Source organism: Lissotriton vulgaris, chromosome 11 (assembly GCF_964263255.1).
Source record: "Lissotriton vulgaris chromosome 11, aLisVul1.2, whole genome shotgun sequence".
Classification (NCBI taxonomy): Eukaryota; Metazoa; Chordata; class Amphibia; order Caudata; family Salamandridae; genus Lissotriton; species Lissotriton vulgaris.
This window is the reverse complement of record NC_141699.1, coordinates 19,983,177-19,995,429: the sequence shown is the minus strand read 5'-3', so window position 1 is coordinate 19,995,429 and position 12,253 is coordinate 19,983,177.

Sequence of the window (12,253 nt, the reverse complement as noted above, 5' to 3'; positions counted from 1 at the left end):
AACCTACTGTTCCAGCTTTCCTTTGATTACTTCATAATACACAATAATAATAATAATAATAATAGGGGGGGTCTTGTAAAGCGCTTGGTGACGCCAGACGGCGTGTCCCCGCGCTAAGATGCGAGCGCTAGCAGGAAAAAGTGCTAAGATGGGAACCCACTACCGGGCATGAAGAAATGTTTTTAGCTTGGCTCTGAAAATGGGCTCTGAGGGTTCCAGGCGCAACGCCACAGGGAGTTTGTTCCAGCTAGATGCAGCCAGATACCTGAAGGATCTGCTACCCATCCTTGCTTTGGACACCTTAGGAATGGACAGGCGTCCCGAGCCAGAGGATCTGAGGGAACGAGAAGGCTCGTATTGTGTCAGGAGACCCTGTAGGGGGAGAGGTGCCCTGCCATTGATAATCCGATGACAGGTGCATAGTGCTTTAAATTCCACCCTGCTTCTCACCGGAAGCCAGTGTAGGGCCTGGAGCGCGGCTTTAGAGGCTGATTAGAAGCTGGTCAAAGACCAACTGCCAGCTACACCCAGTCATGTAATCCAGGATACAGGCTTCATGCACAAAATGCTCCTCTTGTCCTACTCCCCTTTCCCCTGGTCTACCTCCAAACAACATATTGTGAGCTTACTGTTAGTAGTCGGTTGAAAGCAGTGTTGAAACATGCATCCCTTCCGTTGGATTCAGACTGCAAGATATACATCAATAAGGCATCCCAGTACCAAGATGTCAGAAAAGCCTACAATATCTTAGAATACAAAGCAGTTTTTAGCAATAGCTTTCATTGAAACTGAAATGATAAACTGAAGCAATCATGAAAATATTGGAAAGCATGCTCCCTTGTACTTTGTTCAGAGGAGCTGTTTCCAAATGAACATTTCAACCTGGTAGGTGAATTATGGGCCTGATGTACAAAGCTTTTTTGATGTTGCAAATGGCTCGAATTGCAGAATCAGGCCATGTGCGACCGCAAAAAAGCATTTTTCAATGTGTAGGGGCCTATTTGTGATTTGGTAGCCTTTTACCAAATTGCTAATTGGGTTTGCAATTCAGCATTAGGAAGGGGCTTGTTAAGGGCGTCCATTCCTAGTACTGCATCACAGTGGTATGTTTTAATGTTTTGCAACTGATTTATATTTTACCACCTACTTCAAGTAGGTGGTAACATTAGCGAATGAGAAGCGGTCCCTAAAGGACACCTTCCCCTTTGTGAATGTTTGAAAAAGAACATTCTTTAAGAGCAGGCATTGGTTCCATGGACCACTCTCTACTCTTAATAAATGAAAAGGAAACTTTTCATTTTTCCTTTAGAAACTCATCCTGTTTCCCTTGAAGGAAAATGGGCAGCATTTGACAAAAAAACATTGCTTTATTAAAAAGCAAGAAGAGACATAGTGGTCTATTGACCTGAGCAGGCCACCATCCATATGATTTTCGCAATTCCCAATGGGTCGCAAAGCGAGACCTACCTTATGAATATTAATGAGGTAGGTCAATTTGCGACCCACTGGGACTCACTGAAAGTGTAAAGCAGAATTTTGTGCTAGATTTTTACGATTATTAAATAACAAATCACGAAAATATGCTATTTAGTCATGAGAAACCCTCCCTTACGTGCATCTGTCCCTATGTCTCCTAGCTGTCAATTACCTTTCCATTCCAAAATAATGTTTGCACATTGCACATTGTGAGGGGCATCATTTCTTTGGCCATGCTTAATGTTGATGGTTAACTGGGTATTTAGTGCAAGTTTAGAAGGAATTAAGGGTTTCACTAACTTAGCACAAATCAACAAAAAACAATCTTATTTTCTTTCCTGCCACCTTCAGTGAATCCATCTTTAGTCCCTTCTCATAATCTTTGTGGAACTATAAGACTGTAACTGATTTTTATATGCTAGATGACCATTGTGGCTTGTCATCTGTCTGTGCATCTCTAGTTTCCCCTTTATGTTTTAGGTTTGGTACCATAAGGCATCCCTGAAATGCAAAGAACAGTAATTGCATCTCACAAACACATTTTGCTTAAAAACATCTAGATTAATGGTTAGTTGTTGGTGTGACATTCACTATAGAACATATTCCATAATAATCCTTACATTTAGAATTGATTGGTGAGTACAATTTTTTGCAGGGAGACATCGGGGCCAGGCGATGGGAGTATGTGCCAAAGAGTCATTTTGGCAGTAGCAATTAGTCCATATATACTGCTTGAAGGAGTAATGGCGCCCCTGCTAAGGGAGCTGTAGGCAGCTGGCTCATAATGTATTGCCCAAGAACAAGGTATGGATTCCAGATATCATTACATTTTCAGTGGAGCAAATGTTTCTACCTAAACCCAGATACATTGGCCTATTTTTCCATGTACTTGTGTCACATATTGGCTGACTAAGGGAGGCTACGAACTCCTTTGACTTCCTTTTCACTTGCAAAAGGTGGGACTACATTGTTAAGTACCTTCTGTTTGAAGCATTAACTATTTATAGATTTGACACATTTTGCAAAATCAATTAACTTTATTTCTTTGAAGCAGCATGTTTTTAAAGAACCTCTTGAGTGATTTTCCACATTTCTTTAAATGTCATGTGTTTTCAGAGGTGTTTCTGCACCATTTACATGTGATGAACATTTTCTTAATGGAATCCCAAATTCAGATGTTCATTATCTGCAAACGGATTGTATCTCACCACTATTTACTAGTCCCGCTGACTGCACCAGTCCTTTTGGTTCCCATTCAGGCTGCTGTCGAGGCTGTAGGCAGGGCCAAAGGCACAAGACAGGGCCAACATGTGGTGGGATATTAGTTTTCATTTTCCAGAACTGCAAACCGCAGGAGGCCTGAAAAAAGTGGCAATGGGTAGAAATAGACACGGTGGAAACACCGGCCAAACCCCAGCACAAATTAACCACTGTTACACTATACAACGGATCAGGGGCTGTGGATAAATAGGTCAGAAGAGCTGATGAACCTGACCTACTCACTCTGGTCCCATTGCAGTGCTTTTTATGTGGTACTGCACCCAGAGTCAGTGGCGTAACGAAACTTGAGGGGGCCCCCTGCAAAGTACATGCGGGGGGCTCCCAACGCCCGGATCCAGTTTGGAACTCTCAGGCCAGGGACCTGCCAGTGCCAGAGGTGGGCTCCCAGAGCTCAGCCCCCCACACTGCTGGGATTGTGGGGGCTTTTGTTATGCCACTGCGCAGGGCCAGCTTTTGGCATAGGCGACCAGGGCCCAATGGCAATCCTTCTCCATCAAGGTCCTGAAGACAGCAGTCCCGGTGGAGTAATGAAACTTGAGGGGGCCCCCTGCAAAGTACATGCGGGGGGCTCCCAACGCCCGGATCCAGTTTGGAACTCTCAGGCCAGGGACCTGCCAGTGCCAGAGGTGGGCTCAGCCCCCCACACTGCTGGGATTGTGGGGGCTTTTGTTATGCCACTGCGCAGGGCCAGCTTTTGGCATAGGCGACCAGGGCCCAATGGCAATCCTTCTCCATCAAGGTCCTGAAGACAGCAGTCCCGGTGGAGTAATGAAACTTGAGGGGGCCCCCTGCAAAGTACATGCGGGGGGCTCCCAACGCCCGGATCCAGTTTGGAACTCTCATGCCAGGGACCTGCCAGTGCCAGAGGTGGGCTCAGCCCCCCACACTGCTGGGATTGTGGGGGCTTTTGTTATGCCACTGCGCAGGGCCAGCTTTTGGCATAGGCGACCAGGGCCCAATGGCAATCCTTCTCCATCAAGGTCCTGCAGACAGCAGTCCCGGTGGAGTAATGAAACTTGAGGGGGCCCCCTTGAAAAGTACATGCGGGGGGCTCCCAACGCCCGGATCCAGTTTGGAACTCTCAGGCCAGGGACCTGCCAGTGCCAGAGGTGGGCTCAGCCCCCCACACTGCTGGGATTGTGGGGGCTTTTGTTATGCCACTGCGCAGGGCCAGCTTTTGGCATAGGTGACCAGGGCCCAATGGCAATCCTTCTCCATCAAGGTCCTGCAGACAGCAGTCCTGGTGGAGTAATGAAACTTGAGGGGGCCCCCCTGAAAAGTACATGGAGGGGACCCATGCTCCGGACCCAGTCAGGAGCTCTCAGACAAGGGGCCGTCATCAATGCACAGTGCCGCAAGGAGACCACTGCAGCTTGGGGGTGCTTTGCAACACAGGGGACGCGGGGGCAATTGTTATGCCCCTGAGCAGTCCCTCTACCTTGGCTCAGGTGATTCCATTTAAAGTGCTGCTATTCATTTTAACGTGTCGCAGCTAACACCTATCAGCCCATTTACTTGCTCCCCCATATACCCCTGACCCCTGCCATCACACACTAACACCCCTTACCCACCCCAACAAACAACTTAGCACCAGCCCAATGGAGCTAAGCTGGGAGTGATTTGGAAAAGTGGGGGAAGGAGGAGATCTTTGTGCTCAGAGGTAAATCAGTGATCTAGCCAGCCAGGGACTGACCTGGGAAAAGGACCCCCTACCCCCTCATTGTTTTCCCAGAAGCAGCAAATGTATTTCCGCCCAGGGAGCTACCAGAGCAAAGGCTGGCTCTGACTGTGCCGGTCTCCCTAGTGCGGACACCAGCTCGCTGTGCTGAGTCAGCATCAGGGATGGAGCAGCATCATTTTGGCTCCATCCTTTCATGATTGATTATGTGACATATATGTTTACGTATATGGCCTCATATATTTGTGTGCTTTAACATTATTGAAAGTGTGGTGCACGTGAACCAATATAGAAAGTGTAGTTGCTGTGTATTAACATTTTCTTTACAGTAACAACAAAATGCAGTTCTCATATATATCTGCATATGTGTGGTTTGAATAACACTGTTAATTCACATACGTGTATTTATGTGCTCATTTGGATAACAATTTGCATTTATTTTATTACTGTAATGTATTCACTTAGCGTTTTACATTAATGCTGTAACCGTACATTTACCTGCAATCATGCATTAGATGCTTGCTATACTACAGCTGACCAAAGTCCTTAAGCATTATGAGCTAATGAGTAGGGAGAGGCACATTGGGTGAACAAGATGGGGAAGTTCAAAAGGAGTGCCCCTCTCAGGGATGATAAGCCTCACTAACGAAGGGAGGACTACTGTCTGCGTGGAATGAGGAGACAGGTGGAATCCAAAGTTGTTCTGAATATGTGCATCAAAGAAGGGAGTTGTGAATGGAGCTGCCAAAAACTATTGTATGAAGGTGGACACTAATGAGACCTTTGATATGGGATTCTAGATGGTTCTTTCTGTGGGTATATCTGAGCATCACACTTTAGCTTTGTTCAGATTTCTTTTCAGACTCGGAAAGGTACAGACCTCTGCAACATTTCCGTTGTTTTGGCTTTATGCCAAAGAGTATTCTTTTCTTTGGAGAACTTCTAGAGACATTCCCCTATGCTGACACCTTCTAGTTTATCACTTTTAATAAGTGTTTTCCCCATCTAGCATTAATTAGTGTAGGTTAGTTGAAGAGCATTAGAATTCCTCATGCATCATAGGAAGATCAAAACTTTCAATCTAATCAGCGGATCCTGTTCCTTATCTTTTATAATGTGGCTAATAAATTCCTCATTTGTTGTTTGTTGATGCTGGTTTTCCCTTGGAGAGTCTGTATTTTTATACTATCTTTTTAAGACAGATTTATAAAAGCTTGACTTAGAATTTGTAATGAACCCATACTTAATCATATCTATTGACTCTAAGCTTTACTGTATGACCAATTGGGTTACACTGTCATTGTTTAATTGTGATTGGACCTAACTCCTTTTATTTCTCAGGCATTTAAGATATTTTCATTGCAGGGTGTAAGCTGAGAGGTATAGAGACAAAATATCGACTCCAAAATATCGACTGGACATAATATCGAGTTTTAAATATAGACTGGACAAAATATCGACTGGACATAATATCGACTACAAAAATATTGTTTTTCAGGTAAGTGAAGTAATATCGACTGTATAAAATATAGATAGCAAAAATATCGATTTTTTAATAATATATAAAATTTTATAGTGTATTTTTATGTAATAATATGTGTGAATAGTGTGTATTAATGTTATAAAATATTTTATTACATGAATTTTGTTTTGATAATAATTGGGTAATGTAATTCTGTAGCGGGTTGTGGGTTTATAGGGGAATAGGGTGGGAAGTAATTTAATATTAATTAATTAATTAATATATGTTTGTTAATATTTTTAATTAATAATTAATTGATAATTAATTAATATTAATTAGTTAATTAATTAATATAATTTTGAATATATTTTGTATTAGTAAATAATTGTTAATTAATTAATTGTAATTAGTTAATTACATTAATTAGAGTACATTTTTAATATATATAATTTTGTGTTATTTTTAAGTAATTAATTTTGAAAAAATAATATTAATTATTAAAATAATTACACCTAATGTTCTAATATATTTACTTTATTGTTATTGTTAATTAATAATTAATTGGTAATTAAATAATATTGATAAATTTTGGGTAAAGGAGCATTTTTAGGGTTCAGGGTCAGTTTTCAGTTCATGGGTAAAGGGGTATTTTTAGGGTTCAGGGTCAGTTTTCAGTTCATGGGTAAAGGGGTATTTTTAGGGTTCAGGGTCAGTTTTCAGTTCATGGGTAAAGGGGTATTTTTAGGGTTCAGGGTCAGTTTTCAGTTCATGGGTAAAGGGGTATTTTTAGGGTTCAGGGTCAGTTTTCAGTTCATGGGTAAAGGGGTATTTTTAGGGTTCAGGGTCAGTTTTTAGTTCATGGGTAAAGGGGTATTTTTAGGGTTCAGGGTCAGTTTTCAGTTTTTGGGTAAAGGGGTATTTTTAGGGTTCAGGGTCAGTTTTCAGTTTTTGGGTAAAGGGGCATTTTTAGGGTTCAGGGTCAGTTTTCAGTTTTTGGGTAAAGGGGTATTTTTAGGGTTCAGGGTCAGTTTTGGGTTTTTGGGTAAAGGGGTATTTTTAGGGTTCAGGGTCAGTTTTGGGTTTTTGGGTAAAGGGGTATTTTTAGGGTTCAGGGTCAACAAATAAGATTTAAAAAAATTATTTTTATTATTTTCATTTATTATTTAATTATTATAATTTAATTTAAGTCGCTTTAAGTATATTTTAGTAATTAAAATTTAATATTAATTTAATTTAACACTGTTTTTAATAAAGTCGATATTTTTTACATCTATATTTTTGTTAACGATATTTTGTACTCGATATTTTTGTACTTACCTGTTTGTAGATACAAACTCGATATTTTGACTGTCGATATTTTGTCCACGATATTTTGGCAAGTCGATATTTTGTCAGTCGATATTATTTCAGTGATCCAAGCTGAGAGGGCCCGCCAATTGTACATTAGCAGGGACATATGTGAACCCACTCACACAGTGCTAAGTGGACACAGTGTGCAAGATGCAGCATGTTTGTGAACCCCAATGAAAGCGGTGAACCCGCACCAGGGTTGCAGGGTTCTCTGACATAATATTGAAATCAGAAATATCATGCAAAAGACAGAGTGGGATAAATATTGAGCACAAAAATATTGTTTTCCTATACATATGCTGGTAAGTCCAACAATATTGAGAAAAACATTATTTTACACTAATATCAAACAAATATAGACATAAATATAGTTTTTTTAACATATATAAAATTAAAAATCGTGAATCTTAAATATTTTATCATATAACATTAGCTAATGTGAATTACATATCTTTAAGTAGTATTTAAAAGTATATACCACTTCTACATTTGTAGTAGCGCTTTTCAGCGCTCTGTTCTCCTTGTTTCTGGTGTAATTTTAAACTTGCACATTTGCCTTACCTGATCGCCGCTCTCGGCGCAACGTGTGTAATTGATCGCCACCTTTGGCGCTTCGTGTGTATTCTAAACGCCACCATTGGCGCAACGTTTTTTTATTGTCCCTGCTGATTCTTCTGTTCCTCGCTCCCGGCACCGATCCGCCACGGCTTGTGCCGTTTGCAGCGGCGGTGGCCTCACGAGCACACTCACTTCCGCCCTCCATCCCCACTTCCACCCTGCTGTCCAACTGGCAGGTCAGCGGTCTAGTGGATTTCTTCCCCAGTGTATTTAATGACACAATGGCGGAAGCGCAGCGGACGAGCGCAGCGGGAGCGCCGACTTCGCGCCGAAGTCGTGCCAAAGTCCTGCCCGTCTGCGCCCGTCCGCGCCAGCACGGGCCCAGGGCCCAACCCCCCTGGCTACTTTCCTACGTCCTATTCATGTGCTGCTCTACTACAGTTACGGGGGTCATTATGCCCCTCGCCCTCTGTCCTGAACTGCCAAAATGCGCCCATCTCCTGCCCTCACTGTTCTCTCACTCTGGACTCCCTTAAATCTTGCACAGATAGCAAGTCTTCCACGTTTTGGAATCCTTCTGTCCCTAGGTGTACCCCCACCCCCCCCAGCCACAATTCCTTTCCTGTCTTGAGTTTCATCAGTATTAACTGCCGGTCTCTCTCAAAACATAAGAGAGACATCTTTGACCTCTTGGAGAGTGCTAGCCCCGCCGCCATGTTTGTCACCGAAACTTGGTTACATGATAGCTCTGGCCCTGATATAGCCATGGCTCTCCCCAATAATTACACCTATGTTGGGCGAAACCGAGTACTCAAAGATGGCGGGGGAATTGCTATCATCTTCAAGAGAGAATTCTCCTGCAAGTGGGAATACCTTGACTTTCCCAATTGCGAAGCTGGTCTATTCAAACTCACTCTCTCGTCTCAATTCACATTAACGGGCACCCTTATTTATCGACCGCCAGGCTCTGCTAGCAGCTGGGCGGCTGCATTCCCTGACCTTGTTGCTCCGTTCCTAGTACAGTCCACCAATTTCACGATTCTTGGTGATCTAAATATTCATTTTAACTCGTCCTCTTGCGCTATTGCTAAACGTCTCTCACAAGATCTTGAAGCGCTAGACTTACATCTTCACAATTCCGACCCTACTCATAAGGCCGGCAATCTTTTAGATCCCATCTTTTCTAACTTAACTGGCATTTCCTATCTCTCTTCTACTCCTGTCCTCTGGTCTGATCATTTTATTGTTAATTTCGTTATCAAAACGTCTGTGGCTGACCCCTCTAGGCCCGACCTTCCTCACAAAGCCAGTAGAAACTGGAAACGTCTTGATTTAAATAAATTAAACTCTCTTCTTGTCAACTCCAAACCTACGGTCCCTAAGATTACTATCAAAGAGCTCCCTGCTGTTACATCATGGTTAACCACCGCCCTGGATTCATGTCTTCCGACCCAAAATAACAAATCTCAAATTCATCATCCCCCTGCTCCTTGGTTTAACGACTCTCTTCGGACTGAAAAATCCAACTGTAAAAAATTGGAGCGCATATGGCGTTCCATTTATGACCCTTCCCATAAAATTGAATACAAGTCCGCCCTCAAAACTTATCATGCGGCCTGTGATGCCGCCAGAGCTGACTTTGCGAACAACACCATTCTCACAGCGCAAAATAAACCTAAAGCCCTGTTCAAAATAGTCAAGGAGCTCTCGGGTGCTTCCTCAGTTCCTAAAGATCCCTGTCTAGACACTGCTCAGTGTAATGCTTTGGCGAATTTTTTTCTTGCAAAAATTGATAAAATTTATGCCATTTTTAATTCTACTTCTGCCTCCCTCACTCACTCCGTCCAAGACCTATGTAACTTTTCGCCTGATATCATTCCCAGTCCATTGCCCACTTCCTCCCCAATTCTTGCTTGGGACCCTATTTCCCCTGCGCTTCTAAATAAGTATCTTCAAGACATCAAATCTGGCTCCCCCCTGGACCCCTTGCCCCCGCAAGTTCTGCGTTCTCTTGACCCTGCATCCCTCCACATTATTCTAGATGTCTTGAATGCTTCCCTGACAGAAGCGATTGTTCCAAATGAATGGAAACACGCAATGGTGGTCCCACTATTAAAAAAGGCGAACGCAGACCCTAATAACCCCTCCAATTTTCGTCCTATTTCTTTGCTCTCTTGTTTTTCCAAGATTTTGGAGAAACATGTTAATTCTTTGCTCAACTCTCTTGTTGAATCTTCCAATTTTCTTCATGGCTCACAATCCGGGTTCCGGGCTGGTTTTTCCACTGAAACCACCCTCCTTGGCGTGTCAGAGACCATCAGACGCCAAGTGGATAATGGGGAGACTGTGGCACTCATTCTGCTAGACTTGAGTGCCGCATTCGACACCGTCTCCCACTCCATCTTATTATCCACATTGGAGGAGGTTGGTATCGGTGGTCCCGCCTTGGCCTGGATTGCTAATTTTCTCTCTGACCGCACGTTCCAAGTTTTTTCTTCTACCTCTGTTTCTTCTATTCTTCCTTCCACTCACGGTGTCCCCCAAGGGTCTATTCTTAGTCCCCTTTTCTTCAACCTGTATGTGAGGCCGCTTGCTTTTTTAGCGGAACAGGCGGGTCTCACAATTTATTCGTATGCGGATGACACCCAAGTCATCTACTCCCTTTCCACCAATAAAAATCTCCCCTTGTCCTCTCTCCAATCCGGGCTGAAACAAATATCGGATTGGATGCTGAAGCATAAGTTAAAATTAAATGGGGACAAGACAGAACTTCTCCTGTTTGGCCCAGACACATCACTCTGGGGCCCACACCATTGGCCATCGGAGATGGGTCCTCTACCCACTCCATCAGAGTCGGCTCGCAATCTTGGGGTTCTTTTCGATAACCAGCTAACCTTCAAGCAACACGCTGTGAAAGTCTCCGCCACCTGCACCACCATCATCAGGTGGCTGAGAAAAATCACGTGGATGCTGCCTGCGGACACCTTGAGGACCGTAGTCCAGGCTCTTGTCATCTCCCGCCTGGACTATGGGAACATCCTTCTCTTGGGCGCCGCCAAGGAGGTCACCAGGAAGTATCAGGTGGTGCAGAATATGGCAGTCCGCCTTATCTGTCACCTTCCTGCTAGATCCTCGGTTACTCCCCATATGAGGAAATTGCACTGGTTGCGCATTGAGAACAGAGTTAAGTTTAAAGCACTCTGCTATATGCATAAAATCATGACTGGTAGGGCCCCTCACTATCTGTCTGCCCTAGTGCAGCAATATATTCCCCCCCGGACACTTAGGTCCTCCACGCAGAATAAGTTCATGATTCCACGCATCAACAGAGCCAAAATGGGTGGACGCTCGTTTTCCCTGCTGGCCCCTTCCTTATGGAATGCCCTACCTCAACTGTTGCGCTCTGAATTCTGCTTCCTCACTTTCCGTAAGGGAATTAAAACCTGGCTTTTCAACACTTAATTCTATGGTCTATCATTTCTTCACGTCTCTTACCGTTTAGTTTGCCTTAGCGCCGGGAAACCTCCGGGTAGCTGCGCGCTTAATAAATGTAATTATAAATAAATAAATAAATATATAGAAATATATTAATTTAAACAAAGACACCCACACAGATATATACGTGTTGGGTGCATGTTAATATCCACATATATTATGTCATGAGTGATGTCATGAGTGATGTCACTGTAATATGTGACATCATCAGCAGTACATTGCGGGCGCGCAAGTTAAAGTTAGCTGAACTAACTATAACAGGGAATTTCTATGGTTTTGTATGAGTGAAATGTCCAACTAACTATAGCACCCCTGAAACCTATGTTTTTTTCAGTGAATTTTTAAGGTTTTTTTAATTGCTAATGTCTAACTATAACGTGCCTGAAACCTATGGTTTTTTCAGTGAATTTCTAAGGTTTTTTAAATGTTAATTTCTTATTATGCCTACAAAGGTAGGACATGTAAAGAAAGAAGAAAAAATGCACAGAAAGAAAAAAAAAGAAATGCAGGAAGAAGCAACAGAAGTCCACAAAGATGAAGAAAAGTGCAGGAAGAAGAAGAGATGTACAGAAAGAACCAACAGAGGAGCAGAATGTCCTCCTGTAACCACAACTTTTTTTGACAGGTACTGATGGAAACTGAATCTGATTAACCAGGCCTGAAGACACTTAGAATACAGTGAAAAGACCTACATACACAAGGGAACACTATGCATTGGGTTACCCCTGTGATTACCATGACCTCCTCTGTAAGACTCTAGTACATATTAGGGCAGGGGAATTAAAACTACCTCTTAAAACGCACCACGGGGCGCGTTTGCCCACTGATGAAGGAAAGGGGGGGCCTGAGGTGACATGTGTGAAAACACGCCCTGTGGCTGTTTTAATTTGGGGGATAAAGTCCGCTTGAATCCTGAGTGTCCATTGGGTCCAGCTAGCCCACCAGGTATTTCC